This window comes from Carya illinoinensis, chromosome 14 (genome assembly GCF_018687715.1).
Source record: "Carya illinoinensis cultivar Pawnee chromosome 14, C.illinoinensisPawnee_v1, whole genome shotgun sequence".
Lineage (NCBI taxonomy): Eukaryota > Viridiplantae > Streptophyta > Magnoliopsida > Fagales > Juglandaceae > Carya > Carya illinoinensis.
The window spans coordinates 10,292,009-10,301,869 of NC_056765.1; the positions used below are offsets into that span (position 1 = coordinate 10,292,009).

A 9,861-nucleotide genomic window follows, 5' to 3' on the forward strand; every position below is an offset into this window, starting at 1 on the left:
GACTACGTATTGAAATCAGATCTCCTACATTTTCTTCAACTTTAAGCCCCTTCACTCTTCAAGCCCGAAGTCCCTTCGTGCCTCAAACTTCACTCTTTAAGCCCCAAGTCCCTTCGACGTTCGCCGTTGCCCCCTTCACATTTTGTCTTTCGCCGTCGCCCCTTCACCGTCCCTCTTCCTTTCAGAACAACTGAATCTGCCCAAAACCCCTCTCAGACCCATCGTCCCCTTCCCCCTCCACAGAATCGTCGTCCATCCCCTTCCCCTTCCCCTTCCCCTTCCTTTGTCTTCGTCGTCGTCACCTTAGTCGTGGAGGAGTCATCTTCGTCAGCTGGAGTAAAAATAACAAGGTATGAGCTTGATCTAGTGTATAAATTGAGTCTACTATTGCCTGAGCATCACATGATTATTTATGCTGCCGAATCGAATAATCTTGTGGTTTCCGTGGCTATTTAGAAATTGCCTATGCTATAACCTGAGCTTGATTGGTTTAGAAATGGTGCATTATTCTTGTGGGCTATTTTGCATCAGAAATGGTAATAGAAAAAAGAAATAATCTTGTGATTTCTGTGGATCTCTTGCTTATTTTTCATTTTTAGATTTGTTGAGCTTGAGTTTGGGATGGGCTTAAAGTTGGATTTTTGGTTACTTTTAAGCTCTTATGCAATTTTAATAATCTGTACAGTACTTGGAATTTTTACTTTACATAGTGGTTGCTGCAGTAAGGGCAATTAGTTCAGATGGCAAGTTTCTCATCAAGGTAAAATTGTTGCATAAATGGTCTCTTGTTTAAATGGTTACTAACTACAAAGGTGCCAACGTTTATGTATTTAATCTGATGCTAACCCAATACTTGGCCAATGTAAATATAAGTAGCAGTATTATGAGAAAATTGGAAAGCCTACTTCAAATTCTGGCAAGGTGCTCATGACTCAGAGATCCTCTCATTGAGCTTTAGCCTCTCAAGCAAAAAGTTTGTGGTCGACACTTTTGGTTTATTTTGCAATTATTCTTCGAATTGGAGTTTAAACACTGTAAAGTGCTAGTTTTGTGACTCCTTTTTGAAAGTACTGCACTAGAAGCCTGAATTTTGACTTATAAAAACAGGGGCTAGTAAATCATTTTCCCTTAGAGTAAGCCAATGCTTTCAGAATTTTTTTTTTTTTTTTTAAATAAGTAATGCTTGTAGAAGTTGTTTTTTATTTTTTATATAAGTAATGCTTGTAGAATTTGTTTTTTATATAAGTAATGCTTGTAGACGTTGTTAGAGCAAGTAATCCCTTTGAAATGGATGGAAGGCAGATTATTGTGATTACTGTCAATACCTGGGGTGCTTGAGATGAGATTGAAGACTCATTAAATTGCATTGGGTTGTCTTTGCATTATTTCTTATTTGAGCTAACAAGTTTTGTATAGACTGCTATCAGCTAGTGTAAGGCAGGGTTGTTAAAAATACTGGCCCTTTTGACTTTATTTAGGAGATCTTGTTAGAAACTATCTTGAGAAAGTCACAGGATACATTTACTATTTTGTATTGAATAAATGGAAAATGCAAACAAATTGAGGGAAGCATAGTTTAGTACTCTTGTTTTAGTACTATTATTTTTAGACATTGTTATATTAACTGTAATTTCTCATACATTGATTACTTTTTTATGGGCAGATATCGACGTAAGAAATAAAGGAAAAGTTGTTTGGGAAAGATAACATCATCACCAAAAGAAAGAGGAAGAACTCCAATAATGGGAGGAAGAACTCAAAAAGAGGGAGGAAGAAGTCCAATATGCAAGGGAAGAGATTCAAAAAAAGGGGGAGGACATCCAAATTGTACGAGATGAGCTTCATGGTCAAATGAAACTCTTTGTAACCTGTGATATTGTAATATTCAAACCTAGCAGTTTTGTATGAAACTATTTGTAACCAGTGATATTTAAAATATATTATAAAGTGTTGTTATTTTGTAAGACAGTTTGGATTTGGATTTGCTTTCAGTACTAAGAATATTATAAAATGGTTAAAATATCTAATGTCATCAACAATACACCCAAAATGCCTTCTTTACAATGTGAACTATACTTTTACAAATCCATGAACAGAGATACAAATCCATCATGCCAAAATATAGTTATGCCAAAATGGAGTTCCAATATCACTATCAAGTGCCAAACTGCAGCCTTGGCTCTGGAGAGATATGACACCAGCACCCATTGTCTTGCAATATAAAACCTGAAAATATACAGATTGCAGCAATCTACAATGTCTTCTCATCAATTATCGAGAGGGCCATGATGGTGGAAGTCCACCTACAAGTAGTTTCAAATATTGTGTAAAAATCATGCACAACTCAATACTTGTTCAGCATAGAAACAAAATGGAATAGTAACTATATTTACCCGAGAAATAATGTTTCCTTGTGTACCAGGCACTTGCGAAACAACACTTTCTTGTGTCCCAGACAGTATTACCAAATCTGTTGGGTTTAATACACCTTCCGGACGTGCAGTTGCCTACATTTGAATACATAAAGAACATAAGTATATCAAATCACATTAATTGAATACATCAAAATCACAAAAATTAAATCTTCTCACAATTTTGCTTTGTCGCTTGCCACCGGCCTTTTTGGTTTTGGTTTGCAACTTCTCTATTGTAGGTTGTTTCCTCTTTGATGGGGGCCTCCCTTTGCCTCTAACAACGCGAGGACTCAGTACTTTCTTTGAACTTCCAATTTCAGCATCAATGGAAGTATGAGTACTTGCAACAATGGCCTGGGGTATTGATTTAGTGTAAATCAAATTCATTGCCTGTAACTTCTGTATCATGTCAAGGGTTTTATCTTCGCTTTCTGCTGCATTTGTGGCTACTTCATAACATATTTTTATCAAACTAGAGTACCTACTAGCAGCTGGTTTATCACTCAAGTCATCGTAACTGCTTCGAATGAGAGCATATCTACGTTTGATGTCTTTCCTCCACCTATCCATAATGTACTTTTCTGGCAACACTCGGACATCCCTTGCAGCAAAAATTGCAAGAATATGCCTACATATAATTCCTCTCATCTCAAATAGACCACACATGCATTTCGCCTCACACTCATCTTCATTAAAGTATGCCTGCAAAGTTGATCGTTTGATGCAGTCTTCCACTTGCCTCTGATCATTAACTTGATATGTTGTAATCGCCCCTTCCGTTTTGATGAGAACACAATGAGAATAGATAATTCCCATTACTTCTGCCTGTACTTCCTTAAACTTAGAATTTGTGTACACTTCTTGAAATTTCTTCTCCACAGGTAAATGAGATATACATGGGACTGTGGCATTAAATGAGTGAAACTCCGCTGCCATCTCATTCTCTACTTTCTTCCTCAGTGCATTGTCAAATTGATCGACAAATTCTTTTAATGTAGTCCCTGAATGTACGAATCCATCAAAAAAGGCATTCATGCCCTCACTCCTCTGAGTTGTGCTCATCCCAGCCCAGAATGTATCTTTCAGATATACAGGAACCCAATACATTCGCTCATTATAGAGACTTTGAAGCCATGCATTCTCATGCAAATTATAGGTGTCAAGAAACACCTCCCAAGACTTCTCAAACTCGCCCGAAGTTTGAGAATCATAAATACACTTTTGCAATGCACTCTTCAAACCACACTTATATTCAGCATGTGATCCCAACTTCTCTGGTAGTTTTCGCATTATGTGCCACAAACAGTATCTATGCCGAGTGTTTGGAAAAACTATTGCAATAGCATTTTTCATGGCCCTGTCTTGATCAGTTATGATAGCTTTTGGCGCTCTCCCATCCATACATTTCAACCAAGTCTCAAATAACCAAATAAAAGTTTCAGTACTTTCACTTGATATCAAACCTGCTCCCAACAGTATTGATTGTCCATGGTGGTTGACACCAACAAAGGGGGCGAATGGCATTCCATATCTGTTTGTGAGGTATGTTGTATCAAATGTCACAACATCCCCAAAATACTCATACGCTGCTCTACTACGTGCATCGGCCCAAAAGACATTTTGTAATCGTCCATCATCATCCAAATCCATCAATGAGTAAAACCCATCATTTTTATATTGCATTCTCTCAAAATAACTACGAAGTGCATCAGCACCACCTTTTCCAAGTCTAAGGTGTCGAGCCTTGTCAATATAATTCCGTGCATCTTTTTCAATAAATGGAAGTTTCTCAAATCCACCAGCCTCGACAGCCAATGCGTTAAAACTTTTGGCCATACCTATGCCTGCCTTGTCATTAATATCTAACCGCCTCTTCACACTCTCATCAATAGCTCGATTACATCTAAAAAATCTTGCCTTTCGTGGACTTAGAGCATGGTTGTGTGCATTTTGAACAGTAGTTATGCGTAAGACACCACCAACCAAGATGGCATTAATCTTTGCCTTACAATCGGTCTTCGTTGTCGGGCGTGGTTTAGAAAGGTTGGTACTACGGTTCCTCGCCTTACCACCACGAGCACAACCGATTGTTACATATCTAACACTTCCATCATTTTCCCTTTTACTTCTTTGGGTCATTATCCCAAATCCAATCTGTTTCCCATATTGCTTATAGTAGTCAATGAGTTCTTGCTCAGTTTTAAAAAACATTCCCGGCATTGGCTCTGAAACCCCATCATCATCATTTATCGGTGTTGGCTCTAAAACCCCATGATCCTCATTCCCAAGCATTGGCTCTACAACCCCATCATCATCGTCCTTCCATAGCATTGGCTCTAAAACCCCATGATCATCAATTATTTCCTCATCATCTCTTACATTTGGGGTACTTATATAAGTACTACTTTCAGAAAAGAACAACAATCGCCTAGTAGATGTGCTTTCTTCCTCTTTTTCCATCAAGAATAATCTTGCAATATTAAAACATAACATGAAATTAAAAAAAATTAAATAAGTATAAAATTTTGGTTCAAGAAAGACTACATTTGTTCCAAACAAAACACCACACTTGCTAATTCTAATATCACAAAGCACAAGCAGGGGAATTGAAACTACAAGTATATTTTCAGTGTATAAAATTGATACTACAAGCTGTTTTTCAGTGTATAAAATTGGATTTGGATTTGCTTTTTTCTTTCTTTTTCTGAAAGGTTTAACTCATTGAAAATTGGGGGACCAGCCCACTCTTTTTACTCCATTTTTTTTTCCTCAATAAAAGATATCGTGCAAATAAAAAATATGACAGTAGAAATTTATTTGCCTAAAGTTTTATGTTCATAAAAACAGATTTCACATAGTGGTTGTAATTTTCCGATGGAAAAGGATAGCTGCTTGCTTTTTGGTTGTTTGTTCTGCATAGAAACACAAAAAAAAAAAAAAAAAAAAAATAGAATTTTTCTTATTTGTTTGTTTATGCAACTATTGCTTGGATGTATGGCCCGTAACTATTGATGAATAAATTCCTTGGTTTTGTGAGCATTTTGAATCAAAGTTAAATGCATGCACCCAGAATGATTAAAAAAAAATTACTTTTTGGTTGTTTGTTTAGCATAGAAACATGAAAAAATAGAATTTTTCTTGGTTGTTTGTCCATGCAGCTATTGCTTGGATGTATGGCCCGTAACTTCTGCCTGAACATGTTCCTTGGTTTTGTGAGGATTGTGAATCAAAGTAGTCAAATGCATGCACCTAGAATGATTAAAAAAAAAAAAAAGCACCCAGAACAACTTCCTAATACAAGCACCAAGAACAACCTGTGGACTAGAACCAAACTGTGGAGGAGGAGAATCTGGTGGAGGAGGAGGCTGCCGATTGTTCTTACTTATTCCTTGAAGAGAAAATGCAGAAGGTCTGATTTCTACCAAAGCAATACACTTGAGGAGAAAATGAAGAGGTCTGGTTTCTATCAAAGAATACGCTTGAGGAGAAAATGCAGGAGGTGGTCTGATTCTACCAAAGCAATACGCGGGAGAATATGCAGTAGGTGGTCTCGTTTCTATCAAAGCAATACGCAGTCGTTTACCTCACTTAAATGAAACGAATCGTTTCATTTAAGTGAGGTCTGTATATGCAGTCCCAATTTGGGACTGTACGTAGCAGCTCCCATAAAAAAATTTATTTGCAATCCTTAAGTAAAGACTGCACATACAGACATTTTATTAAAGATAAAATTACTTATATCTATATTGCAGTCCCAAATGAGACTGTATATTACAACATTGCTCTAAATATATTACAACACAAGCAAGACATCAAGTGATAATAGAGCAGAGAAACTATGAGCAGCATTCCAGAGTTCACCCTGCAAAATGGCAACACCATTCCACTTCTTGGATTCGGCACAGCCGAATATTCCTTCGGAAGCTCCTCTGAAACCATGAAAGAAACTTTCCGCCATGCAATCAAACTCGGATATCGGCACTTTGATTCGGCTGCTATTTACCAGTCCGAGCAGCTCCTAGGGGAAGCCATACAAGATGCTCTAAGCCTTGGGTTAATCAAATCCAGGGACGAACTCTTCATCACTTCCAAGCTCTGGTGCAACGATGGGCACCACGATCGTATCCTCCCTGCAATGCAGAAAACTCTCAGGTAATAAACGTGAACAAATATATCTGCTATCTGTTTTCTTCCTTCTTCTTTTCTCTTCTTTCTTCCCCGGTGTTTAATTTCTTTCCTCCGGCCTTTTCTGTTTCTTTCCGTTCACGGATTTAGCGTGAATTTGCTATCAATATCATTTGTACAGCAATCTGAAGTTGGAGGACGTTGATCTGTGTCTGATTCACATGCTGGTAAGCTTGAAGACGGGGGAAATTGGAATGTCCTTTGAGAAAGAGGACATCCTTCCGATGGATATAAAGTCTGTATGGGAAGCTGTGGAGAACTGTCAAAAGCTAGGTTTGGCCAAATCAATTGGTGTAAGCAACTTTTCCCGGAAAAAGCTTGAAACACTCCTTTCCACAGCAAAGACCCATCCAGCCGTCAACCAAGTAATTAATTAATTAATATTTTTCGTTTATTTTGTTTTTCAGTTTCCAATAAACAAAAGCGGTTCTTAATTTTTTTCAGTTTCCAATGATCTGGTGGTTTTTTTTGTTTAATTTTGCAAAGATGGAGATGAATCCGTATTGGCAACAGAAGCAGTTGAGAGAGTTTTGTGAGAAAAAGGGTATACATATCACTGCCTACTCTCCCTTGGGAGCCAAAGGAACATCTTGGGGAACAAACTGGGTAATGGAATGTGAGGTTCTAAAAGAGATTGTCAACGCTAAAGGAAGAACTATTGCACAGGTAAAAATTGCCTTATCTTCTCAAAACAGAACAAAAATTTAGAAGAATCAGGGAATATTCTTTTTCCTTTTTTTGGGTATTTTTGGTTTGAAAAGTCTAGTTGCAAGTATACTTGTGCACTACTATGTACATCAATTTATTGTGATGGGTAAAAAAGTAGATTTTATTGAAAATAGTGTTAATTTAATTTTTAAGTATGAAATAATCAGTATTAATACGTAGATTAATACGCGACTTTATTTATATGTAATAAAATTTTTTTGGTTTGAGTACTTTGAAAAAAACTATCTAGTTTGAAGAATGATGGTAATTTATTGATTTGTTTGTGTGAAGATTTCATTAAGATGGGTATATGAGCAAGGGAAGTGTTGTTGTGAAAAGCTTCAACGAAGAGAGGATGAAAGAAAACCTAGAGATATTTGACTGGAACCTGAGCTCGGATGAGTTACAGAAGATAAGCCGAATTCCACAGCGCAAAGGATTTTCTGGGAGTGTATTCATCTCTGACGAAGGCCCTTACAAGTCTGTCTCGGATTTTTGGGACGGAGAGATTTAGGTTCGGTCTGGGCGATGAGAGGTATTGAGTTACGTCATGAATAGTAATGAATAAATAAAATAATAATAATAATAAAATATTAAATAATAATAAAAAATAATAAATAATAGTAAAAATTATGTAAAAAATAATAATAATAAATAATAATGGAGTATATTAAAAAATATTAAGTTATTCTCAACACCTAAACACATCTGATATATTAAGAATATATCATATTATTTGAGTTTATCTAAGAACAGCATTGAGTTAAAATATTTAAGTAAGTTTTGTGAATCTGAAATATGTTTGCATGTATAAAATAAGTTGGGATATATTTACTTTTTTATTAGAAGTTAAAAAAATAATAGTCCTATCAATAATTAATTGTTATTATAGTGATAGAATAATTATTTTATTTAAATATTTTATAAATAAATTATTTCAAATGAAATATCATTTCGGAAAATTTTAGTAAGAAACGATTTTGTATATTTAATGTAATTGTTTAGAAAATAAATTTTATTAAAAATATATCAATTTAAAATTTAAATATAAAGATACTAATATTAATATATAAATTAATACGTAAATTCGCTGGTAACTAGCCACACTATTATTCTAATGTTGACTTTTGTTTATAAAATATTTCTTCTTAGAGCAAGACGCCATCATGGCTTTTTGGATAATCGTGTAAAATAATTTGGTCGAATTATGAAAACCGCTACGATGACAAGTTAAAAGGATGATGGACCAAATTTAGAAACCGAATGATTTTTCTCAAGATAAGAACGGGTGGCACAAGGGAGGTGCTAGGAGTCTAGGACCAAGGTTGATTAATTAGGCCGTTTGAATTTGAAAAATATCTTATTTTATTTTATTATTATAATTTTTTTAAATTTTTAAATAAAATATAATAAATAATTTAATTTTTTTAAAATTTAAAATTAATAATAATATTATATTTTAATAATATTTTATTTAATTTTTATCTTTTATTTAAAATTATCTCATCCTATTTCTGAACCTAAACTTAACACTTTAAATATAAGTATCTCCCAAGTATATATACCATATTTTCAGCAGTACTAGTGAACTTGTACCAAGGCATTCCAGATATGTCATAAAGGGGATTTTTCTCAATAAAATCAACGAAGTTAGCCCTTTAGAGATTGAGGAGTTGGAACACCACCCAACTTCTTATCGTCAAACTTAATAATATTAAAAGCGTCTATCACATCTCAAGGGTTGGTTGGGGCACATGGCAGTAAGGGAATCCCAAAAGGATCTCCTAAGCAAATAATGCTTATTGGGTGGTATTCTATTCCAAATTTGTCAAACAGGTCTGTCATTATTGAGATGCTGTCGTTGTCAAGAAAAAAATTGAATGCAGGTGAGTTTAGGTACACCTTGCGCACACCCGTAGTGTTAAATTCAAACAGTGCATTTCAAAGGATGAGGGTGTGCACAATTTCATCCACAAGCTCAACTATACGTAGCAGTGCTGCTTTGTAAATGAGTATTTGTAACGATTATTTGGTTGAATGAAGGTGTCAATTAAAAAAAAAAAAACCAATACCACACATAATTGAATTATGGAATATTTAGAATAGATTAAGCCTGTTTGATATTTTGATTACACAAATAAAATAAGATGAGATGAAATATTTTAAATAATAATAAATAAAATATTATTATAATATATTTTTTTAATATTAATTTTATATTAAAATTTAAAAAAGTTAAATTTTTATTATATTTTATATAAAATTTAAAAAAGTTATAATAATGAGTTAAAATGAAATGAGATTTTTAATTTTATGTAACCAATTTGAAAATATTACGTATATTCACTTTTGTATATTTTCTAAGTATTCTATTAATATGATTAGATGCATTAATTTTTTTTAATATACAACCAATCATATCAGTAAAATACATAAAAAAATATATAAAAATAACTATATAAAATTTTATTTACAATCCTTAAATAAAGACTACATATACAGACTTTTTATTAAAAATAAAATTACCTATATCTATGTTACAGTCACAAATAAG

General features: G+C 34.3%; 1 pseudogene; it reads left to right on the forward strand.

Moving 5' to 3' along the window:
• Positions 1-6,222: 6,222 nt before the first annotated feature.
• LOC122294901 lies at positions 6,223-7,996 on the forward strand (annotated as a pseudogene).
• The last annotated feature ends 1,865 nt before the right edge of the window (positions 7,997-9,861 follow it).